Genomic DNA, 20,585 nt, shown 5'->3' with positions numbered 1-20,585 from the left:
ACAACATACTGAACTGTGCAAAAAATGAACAAAAAAGAACTATAAACAATAAAGTGAGATAATAAAATTATAAAATTTCCCACTTTGTTGTTCTGTACAATGAACACATATTACTCATGCAATTAAAAACAAACTTTTTTTAAAAAAAATCTTTAGATCAAAAATAAATTACAGGTAAGTTTAAAAACTTTTAGTATATAAAGTTAGATGCTGAAAATACTTAAATAATAAAAATATGTAAAATTATTATGTATACAGCTGTATGTATAAAATATTCTTGGCAACCAGTATTTAATTGTCAACACTCCCATGAGAAAGGAACCCAGAGGCTGAAGAGCTCGCTCAACAGTTAAAAGCACTTGCTGCTCTTGCAGAGGACTTGAGTTCAGTATCCAGCACCTACAAGGCAGCTCACAACCACCTGTAACTCCAATTCCAGAGAATCTAGTGCCTTCCCCTGGTCTCAAGGGGTACTGTACACACTTGGTAAAGACATACACTGGCAAACACTCTTACACATAAAATAAAAATAGAAAGGAATTTCACTAATAACACAATCTACAGAATCTTGTCACATTTTACTGTTGTCACCATCATACAAAGAGAACAGAAGTAAAAAGATTTAGCAAGTATACTCATTCTGAACTGAACTTCTAAATTTTTAAGTTTTGTCTTCTATTTTTAGAATACAGAGAAGCTTCTGAAGTAGAAGGCAGTGTGTCATCTAAGGATTTGGGTGTGGTCTCTCCTCCCTGTGTAATTCTTTTTTCTGGAAGGGAAAAATGATCACCATGCCCCCCCCTCCCTTTTCCTTTTTGAGAAAGCCTTCCATGTGGCCAAGGTTGGCCTCATATTCAGACCCTCCTCCCTTAGCCTTCTGAGTGCTGGGAACACAGAAGCGCCGCCACACCTAGTATGCAACAAACATTCATCTAAAAGAAAATGAGAGCTGGAGAGAGATCTGAGAAGGCCCTGGGTGCAATCTCGTTCTTGTCACCCCCCATCCCCCAACCCCAGTCAGCCATCTAAAGGTAGACAAAGTAGTCAGCTGAGGAATGGGCCAGGGACAAGGGGCAGGGGCGGGGGATCAGCATGAGTTCAAAGCCTGTCTGGGCTACACAGCAAACTTGAAGTCATTCAGTGCTACACAACAAGACCTTGTCTCAAAAATCCAAAAAGCAGAGCCAATGGTTTCCTTTTTCATAAAAATCACGAGAGTATCTGTTCTAACCAAAGCAGAGTAAGTCAGAATGAATAGATGGCTTGGGAAATAAGGACCCAAAATAAATGCAATGGAAAGCATTCAAAAGCTTGATGACCTCAAGGGAATACTGACAGACGTGAAAGCACATCTACACTGGAACCCTCACACAGAGGTTCCAGGAAGAAGTCCTGATAAGGGACTGAAACATCCAGTCAAGAGTCTGGGAAGTATGATGATGGACATAAGAAGGCTAAGTAAAATATTTTAAAAGGCTGGTTCTCAGAGAAAAGCAAAAATAGTTAAGTTTTTCACAGTCATACTCTATAAAAATACATATTACAAAACACAGGCAGAATAACAGTCCCCAAAGACGTCCACATCCAGAACTTGTGTTGACTTAAAGATTTTATAGATGATTCCCCAGGCGAGCACAATGCAAAAGAGGAAGGAGGAGCTGAGAAGTATGTGATAAAAACACCATACTGACAGCAGATAGGAGTGTCTGGGTGTGCTGTGTGTACTGCGTGGGGTGGGGCAGATGAGGTGAGGCGGAACATGACTGAAGAAGATGGAAGACTCTGGAACTTTGGACTAGAAAAGCAGTTGAACACTGTAATCAAAGTTTAAAGGGCCATTCTCACAAAAGCCTGGAAGACAGTAGTTCTGAGAGCATTGCAGGCTCTGTAGGTCCAGTAAGAGGTTTCTAAGGAAAACAATATTAGCAACTCTGCTAGAGGACATTTGTGAGATATCTACAGAAAAAGAAAAAAATGGCCTCCCCCCCCTCCTAAGAAGCTGCCTCAGGCTAAAATTAAACAGTAATGGACTAGGCAGGGCGGTGGTGGCGCACGCCTTTAATCCCAGCACTTGGGAGGCAGAGGCAGGTGGATCTCTGTGAGTTTGAGGCCAGGACAGGCTCCAAAGCTACAGAGAAACCCTGTCTCAAAAAACAAAAAAAAAAATCAAAAAAAAAAAGTAATGAACTAATGAAAAAAAGTAATGAAGTAATAAAACATCAAGAGTGCACAATGTTGAGTCTATGCCGTGGATACTGATAACAGTGATGTAATGTAATGATAATGTAGGCCTACATCAAGACTGCACAATGTTATGCTGCAAGATAATCCTTCTGTACACTGTGAATATGTTTTGCTCTCACTGGTTAATAAAGAGGTGCTGCTTTTGGCCTATAGCAAGGCAGAATAAGGCTTCCTAGTCTCTCATGCCAGCCATGGTACAGAGAGGCATCTCCACACAACTGCCTGCGAGATGGAGCTAGCAGCCAATCGCTGCATGGAAGGTTCCCGGGTCGCAGCAAAGAGGCTTCTCAGCCACTGCCTGAGAGCTTGAGAGCACAGCTCTGCATGGCAGATTTAGGGTTTTTGCTAATACAGGCAGAAAAGGATAGGGATACACAATAAAAACAGATTCAGACAAAAAGGCATCTGAATGGGTCACAGCACGTTTGAAAAATGGCGTAGGCTTAAGAAAAAAAAGGAAAATGAGTATAGACAGTCACAGAAAAAAATTAGTTTTAAAAAGTCTTTAAATAAACAGTAAAAATAATGTTTATAAAAAGCCACATAAAGATGGAAAATATAGAGTCTAGATACTATGTGTTATTATGGTGTTTTTAAATTGTTTGACTTTAGATTGTTTGATTTCTGAAAAAAAGGAGCAAAAGCTACTAAGAGACATTTGATTATAAGTGTTGCTGGATTAAAACAACCTATGTACTTTTAAAATGTCTTGACTTCAAAATGGAAATCAAAAGATATGTTACCTTGGAAGAGAGATTATGCTTTTATTTCCACAGGAAATGAGAGACTCTGGATTCATTCTGAGTTAAGAAAAATCAGGTGTGATTGAGGAAAACTCCCTGGAAACCCTGGCTACAAACATAAAGAAATGAACCTAAAAGAACTACAAGACATAAGCCGGGCGGTGGTGGCGCACGCCTTTAATCCCAGCACTTGGGAGGCAGAGGCAGGTGGATCTCTGTGAGTTCGAGACCAGCCTGGTCTACAAGAGCTAATTCCAGGACAGGCTCCAAAACCACAGAGAAACCCTGTCTCGAAAAACCAAAAAAAAAAAAAAAAAAAAAAAAAAAAGAACTACAAAACATAAGATGCATATTATACCTGCACCTGCTCAAACACATAACAAGGAAATTATCCTAAGCTAACTTACGTACAATGCACAGTCTATACTTATTATCCAGATACATATGTTACCTTTTTAAAATATATTTATTTATTTGTTTGTTTATTTATTTGTTATGCATACAATATTCTGTCTGTATGCCTGCAGGCCAGAAGAGGGCACCAGACCCCATTACGGATGGTTGTGAGCCACCATGTGGTTGCTGGGAATTGAACTCAGGACCTTTGGAAGAGCAGGCAATGCTCTTAACCTCTGAGCCATCTCTCCAGCTCCCATATGTTACCTTTTAAAGCTTATGTATTTTCAGAACAAGAGAACCAGACACCAATAAAAACCAACGACCCAGGTGAACCAGCATCTCAAAATGCCTCGGTTACAGTTTCCTCAGAGTTCTTCATCCAAAACAGCTTCCAGGTTGCTGACTGAGATGATCCAACCTCATAGAATACTACAGCCAAGACTTAGCAATTATCATTGACTTCCTCAGAGTCCCTCAAAGGTTACCAGTGCCCCCCCAAAACAGCAGGAAGTAGTCTAGAAAACTATGCCCACATACCCAAAATATTGGTTATAAATATTTGTTTTCATTTAAGGGGTTGATTACAAAATATTATTAGTCAGTCAATCTCTTTCTAAAAGAAGAAAGGGAGATATAATATAGAAATGATGGGGAAACGGGTAGATTATTAAATTTAACTTTAATCCAAAAAAATGTTAAATGTTTACATTGGTATAGATTTTTGGTTTGATTCAAATATAAAGTTAATGGTGGGGGGGGCTGGAGAGATGGCTCAGAGGTTAAGAGCACTGGCTTACAGAGGTCCTGAGTTCAATTCCCAGCAACCACATGATGGCTCATGCCCTCTTATAACCTGTAGGGATATATGCAGGCAGAATACTATATACATAAAAAATAAACAAATCTTTAAAAAAGTTAATTGTGTTATACTGTATGTATATTTCTACTCTTAAGGTATTATGTTTATGCAAGTCACTTAAAAATGTAATGTATAATTAAAAATACAGATTAAGCCAGGTGGTGATAAGACATGCCTTTAATATCAGCAATCGGGAGGCAGAGGCAGGTAGATCTCTGCAAGTTTGAGGCCAGCCTGGTCTACAAAGCAAGTTCCAGGAAGGCTCCAAAGCTACAAAGAAACCTTGTCTCAAAAAACTGGGAAAAAAAATAACGAACAAAAAAAAATTAATAGTCAAACTTATAGTCATGTTAGATATGTTTTCAATGTCATACACAGATACATTAGATAGATGGTCTCAAACACTTCAAAGACCTACAGAATATGGCATTTAATTATTTAATAACCTAAAATTTTTTATGATAATGAGATACATCTGCTCCTGGCAACACCAATCTATTTCAGAAAAGATGGTGGGCATCAAAGAAACTGTATAGTATTTATTTTCTTTATGGCAAAAGCTAGCCTTGTGGGCAAAGAAACTGCCCTTGCCTCAACTGCTGACAGTTACTATCCAAACTAGACTAGCAGGACACAAGAAAGCCAACTGCCAAGCTTTGCCAAGATAAGGTAGAGCAGTCCTTCAAAATTCCCTGCTTAACAGGAAAATCTGTCAAATATGCTAGGTCTGTAGGTCAGAGTTGGATGTCCCAACATTGCAGAGGAACTCTGGGTAACTGTCCAGGCAGTCCAGGAAGTTTGAGGTCCCTATCATTGGGTAACATTTCACCCTTCTGGGGTCTTCTATAGAGTTGAAGACTAGATAATCATAGTTATAACTTTTCTTAGTTATGATAAAAGGGTAAATTAGATATAAAACTTTAAACTCATCAAGACAGGATGGATAATATTTTCTCTAATTTTGTAAAATACAAATAGAACAGATATTGTAACCGTAATTCTACCTTAATAACTGTTTTTATTGTATGTAATTTTACTATGTTAAAGTTAAAATCTTCCTTTATGATTAGACAGAAAAGGGAAAATGCTGCAGGATAATCCTTCTGTATGCTGTGAATAAGTTCTGCTCTCACTGGTTAATAAAGAAGCTGTTTTGGCCTATAGCAAAGCAGAATAAGGCTAGATGGGAAAGCCAAACTAAAAATAAAGAGAGGAGAAATGTGGAGTCCGGAACTGATGCAAGCCAACTGCCAGAGGGAAAAGATGTGCTAGAGAACAGGCAAAGCCACACGGCAAAACGTAGATTAACAGAAATGGGCTAATTTAAGTTGAAGAGCTAGCTAATATTAAACCTGATCTATGTGCCAAACATTCTGCAACTAATATAAGCTTTTGTGTGTCAATTTGGTGCTGGGCGGGGGGGACAAAAAAAGAAAAAGCTCCACCTCCATTTACAGTTGAGTCTATGCCACGGATACTGATAACAGTGACGTAGGTCTGCGGTTGAAAGAGAGCAAGTGGAGCAGAAATACAGAATGTATGGTTTGGAAAGAAAAGGGACGCTGAGAAGTTCAATGTTGTACAGCCTTGGCTGTCCTGGAACTCACTCTGTAGCTGGCCTTCAACTTACAGAGATTCGCCTGCCTCTGCCTCCCAAGTGCTAGAATTAAAGGCATGCACCACCACCACCCAGCTAACATTAGCACTGTTAGGGAGGGATCTGCTCTGAACTATGGCCAGATAAAAACTCAACAAAAGTAATATACAAGTGCCTCAAAATCAGAGTATGGGAGCTGGGGAGTTAGCTAAAAGGTAAACTACTCACCTAGCAAGTGTGAAACCACAGGGTGGCTCACAGACACCTGTTAACTCCAGTTCTAGGGGATATGATTCCCTCTTCCAGAACCCACAAATACCTGCAGACATGTGGTGCACATACATACACTCGGGCACACACACATACAGAAAATAAATCTTTTATTCATTTTTGTATGCTTTATTTTTTAAATGTTTTGAAAATTTAAAAACTAAAAATATTTTAAAACTTCAATTGCCATGTACATAATAAATTATTAAGAGTTTGATAACAAATTTTATAATGATATACATAGAGATTTCTTTTTTTTTTTTTTAATGTGCACTGGTGTTTTGCCATGAATGCTGGCTCCCCTGGAGCTGCAGTTACAGACAGTTGTAAGCTGCATGTGGGTGCTGGGAATTGAACCCAGGTCCTCCGGAAGAGCAGTCAGTGGTCTTAACCACTGAACCATCTCTCTAGCTCCACACATAGGAATTCTTAAAGAGGAGGAAAAATCAAGATAAGCAAGAAAGGAAACAGTAATTTTTCTCTTAGAAGTAAACACTACAAATAACCTAAATATAATTTATTATAACTTTAGATTTCCTACAATTTAAAGCTTTAGTAATTTAAAATACCCTACATTTGAATTTTATCTTAACTAGGCAACTAATAAAAGAGCTAGAACAAATCCCTTCATATTTCAAAATCATGTATTTTACCACTTTCTTTCTTTGGTTTGTTTTTAGACAGGGTTTCTTTATACAGCCCCAGCTGTCCTGGAGCTTGCTTTGTTCTGGTCAGGTTGGCCTAGAACTCAGAGATCCGCCTGCCTCTGCCTCTAGTGCTGTGACTAAAGGCATGCCACCACCACCCACCTTATTTTACTGCTTTTTTTTCTTTTGGATTTTCAAGACAGTAGGAGAATTTTTCATCATAACAAATGCACTCCTTAAAGTTACTTTTATCTTTCTAATTGAGCTTTTAAACCAAAACATTGACTAGAGATTATGAATTCAATATTTTATGGTTATGCTAGCAGAGAAAGGTCAGACATTGGTGTGAGACTAAGTGCCATCTAGAAAAGCATTCATAGTCAATGTTCACATCTGTTATAAAATAAAATTCAGCACAATTTTGTCACACACTCCCCAAAATAAAAGACAGAAAATGACCAAAGCTTAAATACAAAAAAGCACCACTAACCTTTAAAGAAATTGTTAATCTGAACAACAATGAAGACAGGGCATGGTGGCATACATCTTTAATTTCAGTACTCACATGGCAGAAGCAGGTGGATCTCCGAGTTCAAGACCAGTCAATTCCAAGAAGCAAGTACCAGACCAGGCAGAGATAGACAGTAAAAGCTTGTCTCAAAATAAAACAAAAACTAAAGACCAGAAACACAATGGAAGATCATTTCAACCTAATCAGAAAAGCTATTCTTGGGGCTGGAGGGATGGCTCAGTAGTTAAGAGCATTGGCTGTTCTTCCAAAGGTCCTGAGTTCAATTCCTAGCAACCACATGGTGGCTCACAACCATCTGTAATGAGATCTGATGCCCTCTTCTGGCCTGCAGGCATACATGCATTCAGAATACTGAGAATGCTGTATACATAATAAATAAATTTTAAAAAAGAAAGGCTACTCTCAATACATACATACATACATAATACATACATAAGCTCTAGCAAGACTAAAAGAGAAACACTTCCTGATGGCAGGGTTATAAATAATAATAATAATGGGAAATGTCTCAAAAACTAAAAAGAGAACTGTCCTATGATCAATAAATCCAACTACTAGATGTATGTCCTAAAGAAATCAAATCAGCATGCCAAAGAGATAGCTGTACTCGGTTTATTGCATTATTTATTCAGGACAGTCAAGACATGGAATCAACTTAGATGCCCATCAAGGATGAGTAAAGAAATGTGGTCTATAAATGGAGTATTTCACCATGAAAAATAATAAAGACCTCAAGCATAGAAAGATACTGTTACATGTAGAAGTTAAATATCATCTCTAAGAATAGGATAGTGGTAGCAAAACCCTGGGAAGGTTGCAGAAAGGAATAGAGAGGATAGTTGGGGATAAAGTTCCAATGGATAGAAGGAATGAATTATATAACTGATTTATAACAAATAAATACTTAAAAATAGCTAATAGGGTCTATCTTGGCTATTCCCAAGACAAAGAAATGATATATGTATAAAGCCACATGTCAATGCAGTGATCCAATTATCACATCTCTGTACTCCTTAAGGTGGCACACGTCCTTAATCCCAGCACTCAGGAGGCAGAGGCAGGTGGATCTCTGTGAGTTTGAGACCAGCCTAGTTTATGAAGCGAGTTCCAGGACAGTCAAAGCACTGTTACAGAGAAACCCTATCTGGAAAAACCAAAAAAGAAAAGAAAAGAAAAGAAGAGAAAAGAAAAATTTGTTCAGACTTAAAAATAAAAATTGTGGTGGTTTGAATAAAAATGGTTCCCACAGGCTCATAGGGAGTGGCATTATTTAAAAGGATTAGGACATGTCACCTTGCTAAAGGAAACGTGTCACTGGGGGTAGGCTTTGAGGTCTCAGAAGCTCAAGCTAGTCCCACTGTCTCTTCATGCTGCTTGCAGATCCAGATACAGAACTCTCAGCTACCTCTCCAGCATAATGTCTGCCAGCATGCTGCCATGCTTCCCACAATAACAGTGGACTAAACCTCTGTAAGTCTGCCCCAATTAAATGTTTTCCTTTTCAAGAATTGCTGTGGTCATGGTGTTTCTTCACAGCAATAGAAACCATACCAGATTTCAATGATTTTCAAGATCATGAACTCATTCCTCTGAGCTAGACCCACTATTCTTTTAAAATCTTAGCGTAAGTTACCTGTGCACACATACACAAAACCAAAATAACAAGTATACATGACCACTGTGTGGTACTTCCTACCGTAGGCTGCTGTAAGATATCTGGGAATTGAAAGAGTTCTGCAGTACTTCCTTCGATATACGAGGGTCAGCAAAGTTTTTTTCAAAAACTTGAAAACAACTTTGTTATTATATTCATTCAGATAGGTCAGTGAATGTTCTAACAAGCCAAGAGTGTTCCCTCTTCAGGATCTTAAGTTTGTTCAATCCAGAACATATTCCCTCTGACACCAGGTATTGGGTTTCTCTGACCACTTCAAGTGGCAGCCACACCACACCTTCTCTCCCCTTGCCTAGCTTTATTCCTCTTCTACTCATTACCACCCAACACCAGAAACTGTTTACTACATCCCTCACTCAAAAGTTTGGTTTTACTCATCACTATAAGAGATGAAGAGAGCCTGGCACGGGACAAGCATCTAAGTTTTAAAAGGGAAGAAAAGGGGAAAAACATCAACAAGGAAACAGAAGTTACATGATTAAGGTCAAAGAAGCAGTATGTAGTATGAAAATGTCTGAGCATCAGAAAGTTGACTTTACCCTGCAGACTACTGAAGACTACTGCAGGTTATTCAAAGGGTTGATCTACTCAAACATTTATTCAGCACAGGTGCAATTCATGTTGCTTGGCACAGTAGTGAATGCAAAGGTCGAAGGCACGGCGGAGAGTACAAAGGACAAAGCCAAGTTCTGTCCTTGGGCTTTTAGATTAGGAGCACGTGATCTGGAAGTTTTGGGGAAACTATTCTGCAGCTATACACAGGATGGATTCAAGGAAGGAGAATCTAAGGAAAACTACTGGTTGGTGGACATAATAAAGGAAAAGCATGTATCATAGACAACTTCAAGATAGGAGAAAACTGTGAACTGATAGAAAGCTAGAAAGTAAAAAATCTACGGGAGATGGAAGTTCTTTAGCATTCCACTAAACCATGAGCCTTGACGCTCTCAGACACCAGCAGTACATAAAACAATCATTTTGAAAAGAAAAAAGAAAAAAAGAGGGAGAGCGGAGAGCAGATGATCTTACCATTGGCAGGAATGACAACACTGGTAACAGAATCACAAAACAGAAAGACAGTAATCAAACAGGGCTAAGAATAGGATATTAAATAAGAGAAAAAAGCTTAAGAGTCTTTATAAAATCAAGCAACAGGAGGCTAAGGTCATGGCTCAGCAGTCACGAGCACTTGCTCTTGCAGAAGACAGGGATTCGATTCCCAGCACCCTCAAGATGGTACACAGTCACCCATAATTCCAGTTCCAGGGATCTGATGCCCTCTTCTTACCTCTGCAGGAACCAGGCTAGCAAGTGATGCAATACGTGCATGCAGACAAAACACTCATTCACATAATATAAATCTAAAAAATTTCCTAATGTCAAACAATTTATCTATATTTGCTCCATATAATTAAGATAAAGTCCATTATTACTGACAAAAATAAGTTCTCTTAAACAGTTTGAATATGATATACAGTATTACAGTAAGTTAGGGAAGTAATAAAGAGAACCTAGAGGCTGAGGGGATCCAGAGACCTTCAGCCGGCAACAGATGGAGATAGAGACAGAGACCCACATTGGAGCACTGGACTGTGCTCACAAGGTCCAGTTGAAGAGCAGGAGGGAGAATATGAGCAAGGAAGTCAGCATCACGAAGGGTTGGTCCACCCACTGAGACACTGTGCCTGAGCTAATGGGAGCTCACCAAATCCAGTTGGACTGGGACTGAACGAGCATGGGATCAAACTGGACCCTCTGAATGTGGCTGACAATTGGGGCAGACTGAGAAGCCAACAATAATGGCACTAGGATTTGTCTCTACTGCATGTACTGGCTTTTTGGGATCCTGTTCTATTTGGAAGCATACCTTCCTAAGCCTGGATGGAGTGGGGGAGGGGGGAACAGTAGGGAAGTGGAAGGAGGGAAGAAAGTAGAAATTTTGAATGGTATTATTTATAAAGTAATAAAAAATTATTAGAAAAAATATGGGATTGTTAAAGGAAATGATGAAGACTAAAATTGGAAACTCCATGGGTATATCAGATGCTTGTTGTCAACTGTCAGCTTGACAGGATCCACAGCTACTGAAGAGACAAGGTCCTGGGCATGTCTGTGAGCAGTTATCTCCATTGGGTTAATAGTGAACTTGGGATGACCATCCATAAATATGGACGGAAACATTCCATGTGAAAAGGTCCAGGATTGAATAAAAAAGTGAATCAAAGATGAGCATTAGATATCATCACGCTGGCTCCTGACTGGATGCAGGTTAGCTCCTGCTGCCATGACGTCCCTGCCATGATGGATTGTATCCTTTATTTGTGCGCTAAAATAAATCATTTCCCATAAAGAGAGAGAGAGAGAGAGAGAGAGAGAGAGAGAGAGAGAGAGAGAGAGAGAGAGGACCTAGAGCAAAAACTGTGCCTGAGTTCTTAACAGTAATGAGATAAAGGAATGAGGCAGACACTGGAACAGATTCTGAAGTCTGTTTATTTATTTATTTTGAGTTTTCGAGACGGTTTCTCTGTAGCTTTGGAGCCTGTGAAGTTTATTTTCTTCTCCTATTTTATGTCTGTACATTTGAAATCAGGGGGAATAAACCTCTACAGACAGTGGAGTAACCAAAAAGAAAAAGTTAAATATGGCAGCTAGATTCCTGAAAAAACAAGATTCCCCTTTCATTTAGTCTATCAAGTGGCAGAACTGAAATTCACCATAGTGACGGTAAACAATGCGAAAGCTCACTCTGTATTTTTCTCCAGTAAGTAGGAGTCAACTGTATCAATTAAGTTAAAGGAATAGAAGAAATCAGAAACAAAACAAAACATGAGATTAACAAAATTATTCCCAAGTAGCATGAGACTATTGAAATTGTTCATCAATTTACAGTGGCCAAGAAATCCTAGCCATTAGACTTCTTCAGTGGTGGGAGGTTCTGATAAAGGAAGCACAGTAAATATGAAAGTGACTAATGTCCAAATTCACTAGACAAAACTGTCTCAGTGTGAGCTACACAAACAAACTGCTCTCTCTGGGTGTTTGCAAAGAAGAGAAGTGTATCTCTCATAGCCCTACAGGACAAAGTCCAAGATCACAGTGGTAGGTATGGGTCAACAGATCAACAGCATTCTTTTTTGTTGTTGTTTTTGTAGACAGGGTTTTCTCTGTGTTACCCTGACTGTTCTGGAACTAAGTAGACCAGCCTGGCCTCAAACTCACAGAGATCCACCTGCCTCTGCCTGCTGAGTGCTAAAGGTGGGTGTCACCACAAACTGGCTGTCTGCAGTCTCTTCTGAAAGGCACTAATCTCATGCATAAAGGCTTTACATTCATCATCTAGTCTCCCCAAACCATCATCTTGAAGATTGAGTTCAACATGAATTTCAGGACATATTCACACCACAGTATTAAGGGAAAGACAGTGGGGGTCTCTATGAATGGAAAGAATAGAATTATCAGTCACATGGGTAAAGGTCAAAGATTTTACACAAACCATTTTGGATATAAAGGAAAATTTTCAAATCATTTATGCACCAAAGTTTCCTGCTTAGATATAAGTGCTATAGACACAAGGGAGATACAGCAAGGCAGCTACACATTCAATTTTGTTTTGTTTTGTTTGGGGCGGGGGACGACTGAGACAGGGTTTCTCTGTGCAGCCCTGGCTGTCCTGGAACTCACCCTGTAGACCAGGCTGGTCTTGAACTTAAGAGACCTCTTCCTCCCCAGCTCTTGGATTAAAGGTGTGTGCCACCACACCCAACAGATAGGTTTACATCATGAAAGAAACTGACCTTAAATAGTGTTCAATACTGTAATTTTATGGCCTTAGTAGCTACTTCTCTACCAAATGGGAGGGGGTTATGTTAGAAAGCAGTATCATGGTATCCCTCCCACTCACTTCTTTTAAAGAATCACTACTAGATATACTACCAGGATTAGCAGTAGCCTACCTCTCTAGTGTAATGAGATTGAAACACCTAACTTTAATAGAGACACTCAAGATTCTTCTAGAAAAAGATACTGCATTGTATAATAAAATTACAGTATCTAATTTAAAAGACAGAAGCACAGTGGCTATTGAGTTGGCTCAGTAGGTAAAGGGCCTTTTTTTACTGTGTGTGATGCACAGGAACAGGATATACACATCCCGTGAGTGTTCGGAAGAGTGGCGTCAGATCCCCTAGAACTGGGATTATAAGCAGTTGTGAGCTACGCGACAAGGGTGCTGGAAACTGAACAAGCAGCGAGTGCTCTCAACCAGACACCTCTCCAGTCCCAGGGCAAAGATCTCTGCCACCAAGCCAGTCCTGAGTTTGATCCTAGTAAAATGGCCTCCAAATCTGTAATCTCCAAGTGGCATGGGCCTCTTGCACCCACACACAAGTAAGCAAATTGAAAAGGGATACTGTATTGGACTCCTTCCATAGGTTACATAATATTATTATTTTTGCATATATGCACACAAATATATGTGGATATTGGTGTGCACATGAGCATTCACACACAGACAAATTCCAAGATTACTGATTCCACGGGTTCTGAATGGTGGGGCTGAGACCCCATGATAACTATGTACACTAGATTGGGCATGTGACTCATGCCTGTAATCTCAGCATCTGAAAGGATGAAGCAAGGGGATTATGGCAAACTCAAGGTCAGTCTGGAGTATATGGTGAGTTTGGGGCAAATTGAGGTTAAATGGAGACTCTGCTTAAAAAAAAAAAAAAAAACCTAAAAACTAAAAAAACTTACTGATCTATTAACTATCTAAGGCAGTGGTCCTGAACCTGGAGTCACAACCCCTTTAGGAGATGACCAACCCTTTCACAGGGTCGCCTAAGACCATCAGAAAACACACATTTACATTACAATTCATAACAGCAACAGAATTACAGTTATGAAGTAATAACAAAAATAATTTTATGGTTGGGGATTAGCACATGAGGAACTGTTCAAAGTGTCACAGCATTAGGATGGTTGAAAACCACTTTATACATGTACTAAATCATTTAATGATCCCTACCACCACAATAGGTGCTAGAATGATCCCTACTGTACAAAGAAGGCAACTGTGGCACACAGGAAGAGTCAGCAACTGCTCTTGTTATCAATAATGCTTCAACTGGTACTCTTCACACCTTTATTACATCAAGATGAAATCAGGATTTATCTTTGGAGAAATTACTTACAGCCTGAGTCTCTACTCCAGCGTTATACACATAAGCAGCCCAAATGAAGATGCACAAACCTTTTCAGGACAGTAGAGTGCTGATGTTCGGAGGAAACAAACAGGGCCTAATTCTAATTTCTTCTGACACTAACGTATCTTCTACAGGGATAAAGGAACAAACACCTTCAGAAAAATAAAATGCTAATTATCACTGACCCAAAGTTGAGACATTCATGCTACAGAAACTTATCTATTAGTTGTAAAGCCATGGAGTCACTGGAAAGCTACCTGACTTCAAATAAAAAAGTTTACAATTATATATTCTATAAACTAGACAGAAGACTTGAAAGGGTCCCAACATACACACACACACACACACAAAAGTTTAGAAGACAGAGATGCCAAAGACCTTAATTTGATCACTACATATCATATACAGAGTCAAATTATCGTAGTTGGTGATCTATAAACAAGTTCCTAGATGTTCAAGTGCTAACTGGCTCCAATGTGAAATAAGGGCTGGACCCCAGTGGTGCATTTACTGCCATAGGCAACTTGAAAGAAACTACAGTTCCCTCAAAAATGAATTTCTGACTTAAAATTTTATGTGACATATTTTGAGTAATGTTTGCCTTACCTGTTACCTGATGAGATACTTTAAATAGTTTTTTAAAATGCCAGGAAAGGGGGGGAAACAAATTAAGTAAAATTAACTAGGATCCAATCTTTTTTTTTTATATGAATAGCACACATTGAAAATGTACCTGGCACTTTCTGACAATTACATGAAGAATGGCCAGATGCTTCCTGTTGATGAACAGCAGAGAAAGGCCAACTGACAGACTCAGACTAGAGGTCACAAGAAACCACTGCAAACTCAGCTTCCTTCCAAAACCAGTAGGCCCAACTCATCTTGAAATTTTTACACATTCATCACCGACACCTAGGAAACCCAAACTGACTCAGAAAAAAAGCTAAGAAAAAAAAAAAAAAAGAAAGAAGAAAAAAGCTAAGGCCGGGCGATGGTGGCACATGCCTTTAATCCCAGCACTCGGGAGGCAGAGGCAGGCGGATCTCTGTGAGTTCGAGACCAACCTGGTCTACAGAGCTAGTTCCAGGACAGGCTCCAAAACCACAGAGAAACCCTGTCTCAAAAAACCAAAAAAAAAAAAAAAAAAAAAAAAAAAAAGCTAAGGGCTTCTGTATGCAAATTAAATATGCATATTACTTATGCTTTGTTTCAGTAAAGGTCTCACCTTAACTCAAGTCTGAGCTCTACAGTGTTGAAAAGAACACTGATGCACAGGTCTTTACAGACACAGTAGATGTACTTGTAAATTCGCATTATTGTCTGTCTTGTCACTTGGACTAGTTCCAAATGTTCCGGAGACTTTAAGACTATCGATAAATTAGAATCTTTGTAATGCTTACGTATCTCAATCCCCATCTTTTAAAAAGTTAGAGCCCTCTCTCCCAAAATTCAGGAATCTCTGAATCATTCTTCTCATTCATGTTTTTTAAAAGTTTGTCTTGTACAGTATCTTGATTGTACTTACATGGCGAAAACAGGATAAAGGAAAAATGCATGATGCACGGTGTTTTCCAGTGGTTATGTGGTGTGATATCACATAAGACTGCATGCAAAATAGATTCAAAAACCTCTTTTCTGTTTAGGCACTAAAAAGATTTGCAAAAATGCACAACAATGTGTCTCTTGCCTAAACCATGAGTTAACACATGAAACAACTTTTGACTTTTCACAAAAGAAAAATGAATAAAGGGATAATAGCTATTAGTTTCCTTAAGATACAAAACCATAGAGTCTGAAGGGCTGAATCAAATTCTATCAGTTAAAGTTAAATTAACCTGGGTGAATCTCTATCAGGTAATATCTTCCGTATAGTAAATTCGGTGCGTTTTAAATTCTGGGATGGCAACTACTTCACAAGGAAATGCACACCAGCGTTTTGTCCAGATAAAAATTACACTTCAGAAAGTAACTCGCCTGAAGAAACAGCACTCCAGTGTCTGCAGAAGGAACTTAAAACTATTTCCACGCTATGAAGCTCCCTTTAGGAAGTTCTGTGGTCTCGCCCCTGCTTTAAACAGATGTGTCTGCTAGACACAATCCAAACGGACCTAAAGCAAAAGCTTCAAGGGAAAACACAGCAATTAGGCCCGTGCCATCCTTCGCTTTCATTTCGGAGATGCACATTTGGAGCTAGGCACGCGGCTTTAACACAGTGGGAGAGGTTCACAACAGCACACTCAACACCGATCTGTGCCCAGACATGAGATGACCCGACGAAAACTCGCGGCTTCTTTCCCGCACCCCCGCTCGCGTGGGTTCCGGCAGCCAAGTCTCTGGGGGCAAAAGCCTCGACCACTGAGATTGGCAGGCTCCGTCCCTCCAGGGCTCTCCCGTCTACCCTGCCCCGGGCCGGCTCTCCCGCCGAGACCCGAGCGCCCCCCGACCCCGTCCGTGGGCCCCAGAGCGCCGGAGCGGCCCGGTCCGGCCTTCCCGCTTGTCGTCGGCCCGGCCCGGTCCGGTGTTCAGGCCCCCGAGACAAAGGAGCGGGCGGAGGCCGCGCCGCCTTTCCAGCCGCCCGCCCCACCGGCCCGGATCCCCCACGGCCATGGCGACCCCACCGCAGCCCCGGCCCGTAGGGACCGCAGGAGGCCGCGGCGCCTGGCCGAGGAGGGGGCGGCGGCCGCCACCATGTCTGCCGCCCCTCCCAGAAGCCAAGCGCCGGGCGGACAAAGCGCGGCGGCGGCGGCGCGGACACCCAGGCCGACCCCGCCGACCCCCGCCAAACGAGAGGGGCCGGGAGCCCCGGAAACCCGGCGCCTTAATGCAATAAACAGGAAATCGCGGGGATGATCTGGGTTCCGGGGGAAGTGGAATTATTTTTTACCAGCGAAGAGATCAACTTCCACATCCGGTGGTAACAGGGCCCTACACAGACCCGCACTGACCTGGAAAAGCTTCGGGAGCGACGGCGGGGGAGCAGCGGGAGGAGGTGCGGGGACCGCGGCGCCTCGGAGCCGGCAGGGCTGACGCGGCCCCGCCACACACAGAGCGCTTCGCTGCACAGGGCGCTATTTTCCGAAAATGCCGCGTCTGGTCGGCGCCCAAAATCCCCACCGAAAAGTCCCCGTCGGCGCGGAGGGACACGGCGGGCGAGCTCCCAGCATGCATGCGGAGGCCTGGCCAGCCCGCGCCGGTTTCCGCCCCACTGCCCCCGGGAGCAGGCCTGCCGCCACCCTCCCCGGGCCCCGTTCCGGCGGGAGAAAGGGACGAAAGGGTCTGGTTTTAACTTTAAACAGAGAGAAAGGAAATAAGCCATTTCTAGCGCTCGGCCACACAAAGGCTGCGGCGGAATGATCCACTGAGCGACCGCAAGTCCCGGCTCGCCCAGCGCCTGCGCGGCAGCGGGGTGAGCGCTGCGGAGGCCATGTGCGCGGCCGGGTGTTCACGCCGCGCCGTGGGGCGGGATGTGTGGGAACTGGGGTGCGTGTGCTGAGCGTCCTTTCTCCCCGGCGTGACACGTGAATCGCAGTGACTGCGGGACGCTTGGGGCTTAAACTTGCTCGTGGAGTGTTGTGGTAGATTCCCGGCAGGCGGAAGGGCAGCTAGGAACCTAGGATTTACCTTAAAGTGGTCCAGGAAGGTAGACCCGGAGTTGCTAGTTTAGGTGCCAGTGCAGGAACAAAAGATGTATCCTCTTCTGGCATAAACTGCTCGTGTGTGATGAGGATGTTTCTGCGGCTTTTTTTTTAATGTTGTAAGAGTGACACTTTTCGCCGTGTCTGCAATGTCAAGATTTTTTTTTCCTAGATAGACTCTCTCTGTAACAGCCCTGGAGCTCAGTTTGTAGTCCAGAACAGAGATCCTCCTGCCTCTGCCTCCGGATTGTTGAGATTAAAGGCGTGTGCTAGCTACACCTGGCCTTGAGTTCCATTTTTAATTTACCAAGAGTTTATTGGAAGATGGTGATTCGTGAAGAAAAAGCCTTGTAAATTTTAACTTACACGAGATTTCCAAAGCTACACTTTGGTATGTTTAACAGGGAAGTCCACTACTCGTGGAACTTTTGACATCTAGTGTCTAGGAATGGGAATATCTGAGACATTTCTGGCAATTTATCCTAAGAGCAAAAAGGCTTAAATGAGACCCAAGTAGTTCGTGTGTGTGTGTCCTCAAATACGTAATCATTGTGTCTCCACTTGCCCTTTTTACTAATATGGTGAAAGTTCCTAGTCAGTGTGACTTAACTAGAGCATAGCAAAGTAAACTATGGGGGCCATAGTCGGGTGCTTTTTTTTTCTTTTGATTTAATATTTTATTTTTTTGCGTGTTTTGTTTTTTTCATGAGACAGAGTCTCACTGTGTGACGCTCTGGCTGTCCTAGAACTCAAAATGTAGACCCGGCTGAGCTCAAACTCACAGAGGTCCACCTGCCTCTGCCTCCCAGTTGCTGGGATTAAAGGTGTGTGTCTATATGTCCAGCTGTTAAGGTTTTTCAGATTGTCACGCCTTCCCATAACATTTGGAGTAAATATTTAATGATTGCCACAGAATATTGCTTTTGTTGTGCTATAGGATATAGACAAGTATACATCATCAGTGCTTATGATAGCGGAAATGTTGCCAAATTTGATGTGGTTTCCAAGGGAGATAACACACACTAACCTGGACAGGGGGTCCTCAGAAGCAATTCTCTTTAATAAAGGGATTGGTGAAGGCCCTCCAGCCAAAGAAACAATAGAAAAGTTTAAGAGGCAAGCACAGGGGAGACTGAGTAAAAAAGATGTCATTTTAAGCATTCCCAGAGATGTACCTGTGGAGGCTTAGTGACAGCCTCAAATGTCATGTGAATCAATGAACTGATATCTTTGGTAACTGTTCAGAAAAAAAAAAAAAAAGCCCAAGGCATGACAAACAGTAATTTGGAAGGCAATAATGACTTGGGTTGAGGTAGTCACAAGTAGAAATGAAGAAAACCACAACTGATTGAGAATTCGGAGAATTTGCTTGACTGGATGAGAATGTCTGGAAGAGATGTTACAGATGACTCTCATGTGTGTCAGAGGAGTACCAGGAGGAGGGTGATGCATTCACTGGCAGTAGACGCTAAGAGAGAGGAATGTGTGCTCGGGAAGGTGGAGCTTCTGTTGACCACGTAAAGCCTGCGGGCCTGTCTAATCAGCAGTTAAGTTGGATTCTTTCAGCAGTTGTTGGAACGCCCATTCTACCTGATACCATTCTCTGTACTAGAAAAGATAAAAGTAGCAACAAAGAACATGGCTTCTGCTCCCATTTCTGGTGAAGGGAAGAGAGACTAAGGATTTAAAACAAAGACGAGAGATAATGTCCCGTAGTAGTTTCACAAGGAAAATAGAAGGGCAGCTGAATAAAGTAGTTCTCCGGGTGAGAACGACAGCTGAGGTTTGGTCTGCGCTAGGCCCTGACTGGGAAGAAGTTAGGGCAGTTTGTGGAATCCAAAGGGAGGTCAAACACGAGGTCAGTGTGACTGGAGTGGAGGGGAACAAAGAAGGGACGGAAGGAAAGAAAAGTCTGCAGCTTTGGTAAGAAGTCATTGAAAGCCTTAAGGAATGGAGTGGCATGGGCATAGCAGTAGAGATGGAGAAAGCAGATGGAGCCAAAAAAAACAGCTGACATTAAACATAATCTGTATGTTCGTGGAGTGAGGGAAGGAAGAATCAAGCGTTGAGTATGACTGCCTAAGCTGCCACCGTCAGGTAGAAATATAAGCTACATATAATTTTGCAGTAGTTGCATAAAAATGTGAAATTAAAGTCTTCTTGAAATATATGCCAATATTATATGTGATATAAAATATAGTTTGTTTTACATTCTTTTTCTTGCTATTTGAAATGTAGTGTATAAATTATAGTTAAAGCTTATCTCAATACCTGATTTCATAAAATTTAATCTTGAAAAGTTGATTTACCTATCCTCTTGGTTCCAGACATTAAGCCATGCTTATTTTAACTATAAGATGAAGTTAAAGTTTTGAAAATAAATTTCTATATTAATCAGATTTAAATTGAATAATCCTAGCACTTGAGAGGCAGATGCAGGCAGATCTCTTTGAATTTGAGGCCAGCCTTGTCTACATAGTGAGTTCCAGGACTGTCAGAACTATGTGGATTGGCCTTGTCTCGAGGGGGGGGGGGGAGTTGCCCCTGAAGGCTGAGAATACTCTCAGCAGTAGAGTGCCTGCCTGTCATTAGCAAAGTACTGAGTATCCATAGCACTACCAAAGGAAGTTTGAGACTAGGCCAGAAAGCCTTGAATGCTAAGTGTGGTGTTTGAGCCGCATTATATTTAAGACTAGAAAGAGTCCACTAGGTGGCCATCTGGTGACTCCTAAAACCATTGTTTCATTCCATTGTTTTGACTTTATGAAATCCAGTTTTAG

General features: G+C 41.4%; 1 protein-coding gene across 8 annotated transcripts in view; it reads right to left on the bottom strand.

Annotated features, from left to right (window-relative positions):
- Gabpb1 (GA binding protein transcription factor subunit beta 1) overlaps positions 1–17,435 on the bottom strand; it is a 53,240-nt gene extending 35,805 nt beyond the window's left edge. For 3 of the 8 annotated variants that reach the window (XM_057780432.1, XM_057780435.1, XM_057780437.1), the window contains exon 1: positions 17,116–17,435. The gene's annotated coding sequence lies outside the window, so the exon portion shown is untranslated. Of the gene's footprint in view, positions 1–17,054; positions 17,069–17,115 lie in introns of those variants that run through there. The other 5 variants (XM_057780430.1, XM_057780434.1, XM_057780436.1 and 2 more) reach the window with 3 other exon arrangements.
- Positions 17,436–20,585: the final 3,150 nt, after the last annotated feature.

This window comes from Chionomys nivalis, chromosome 9 (genome assembly GCF_950005125.1).
Source record: "Chionomys nivalis chromosome 9, mChiNiv1.1, whole genome shotgun sequence".
Classification (NCBI taxonomy): Eukaryota; Metazoa; Chordata; class Mammalia; order Rodentia; family Cricetidae; genus Chionomys; species Chionomys nivalis.
This window is presented reverse-complemented; position numbering and strand designations above follow the sequence as displayed.